The sequence below is a fragment of the Colobus angolensis genome, unplaced genomic scaffold (assembly GCF_000951035.1).
Source record: "Colobus angolensis palliatus isolate OR3802 unplaced genomic scaffold, Cang.pa_1.0 Scaffold55, whole genome shotgun sequence".
Taxonomy (NCBI): Eukaryota; Metazoa; Chordata; class Mammalia; order Primates; family Cercopithecidae; genus Colobus; species Colobus angolensis.
In genome coordinates, this window is record NW_012119043.1 from 8,182,083 (window position 1) to 8,183,260 (window position 1,178).

Here is a 1,178-nt window from a genome sequence, read left to right on the forward strand (position 1 = left end):
CTGGGCCCCAGACTAGACCACCGCCCGTTCCCCGCCTCACTCCGATCGCCCCCAGGCTCCACCCCACACCCCGCTCCCTCGCCACCCCAGAGCCCCCCAGGCTTACCCCTGAGACGCCTCGCGCGGACCTGGTGTCTCCCCGACTCTCCGATCCTGCCCCTGCCTCCCGGTGCCAGCACCCCCCACCCCGCCCCCGACCGCCTGACCCTCCCTCCGGATTTGCCGCTCGCAGCTCTCCCCACTTCCCTCTCTCTCCTCGCCGCTCCAGCACTTCCAGGCGGCGGGACCACCAACCTCGATCCCGGACCCGCGCTGGGGCGCTCCCAGCCCTCTGGAAGACGGCCCTTCTCTTCCTGTAACTCTACAGACGCGTCCGGACTGACCAAGACACTCTCTGTGCCTTCGGGCAAGTTACCCACCCTCTCTGAGCTCGGCTTCTCGTCTGCAAAATGGGCACAATAGCAGTCCTGTCTCCTAAGACCGACTGGGAGTTAACTGGGAAGATGGGGGTAAAGTTTTTAGCACAGGATAGGTATTAGGTAAGGCTTACCAGCTGCCTCTCCGCTTTGTGCCCCCAGGGTGGCCCGTGCCCCCAGGTAGGCCTTTCTCAGCCATCACTGAAAGAAAGCTCTGGAAATCAGTAGCTCCTGTTTCCACATCTGCCCGTCTGCTTGGAGCCCCATCGGCCGGCTGCAGTGATCACAGCAGCAGCCTGGATCCAGCAGGCTCTCTGGGAAATCATTAGAGGGAATTAAGAGACGAGACGTGCCTGGCTTTGAGAGTCCACAGAGCCAGGAGATGGGCAGAACCCTGATGTGGCCATCCACAGACAAACTCCATTTGGACAGGGAGCTTCCGAGCCCCATGTTGGCAAAGACTTGAATCTTAGAACCCTCCGGTGCCCAAATCCCATGCCTTTACCTGAGGTCCTAAAGATAGGGAGGCCCAGATAAGGGGTATGGCTTGTCCCGGGTCCCTCAGCAAAGTGTCCCCAGCCCCAAGTTCTTGCCACCTTGTGCCATGTCCACTGACAGGCCACCCTCGGCTGTGGATGAGTTCCCTCCCTCCCTTTCTTCCTTCCTTCCTTCCATCCTTCCTTCCTTCCTTCTTTCCTCCCTCCCTCCCTCCCTTCCTTCCTTCCTTCTTTCCTCCCTCCCTCCCTTCCTTCCTTCCTTCTT

At 60.5% G+C, this 1,178-nt stretch overlaps 1 protein-coding gene across 3 annotated transcripts in view; it reads right to left on the reverse strand.

Annotated features, from left to right (window-relative positions):
• LITAF (lipopolysaccharide-induced TNF factor) overlaps positions 1-1,178 on the reverse strand; it is a 49,186-nt gene that overhangs the window by 38,519 nt on the left and 9,489 nt on the right. Inside the window, exon 1 of one of the 3 annotated variants that reach the window (XM_011961410.1) lies at positions 295-523. The exons of 1 other annotated variant lie outside the window; for it this stretch is intronic. The gene's annotated coding sequence lies outside the window, so the exon portion shown is untranslated. Of the gene's footprint in view, positions 1-106; positions 183-294; positions 524-1,178 lie in introns of those variants that run through there. One more of the 3 variants, XM_011961409.1, reaches the window with a different exon arrangement.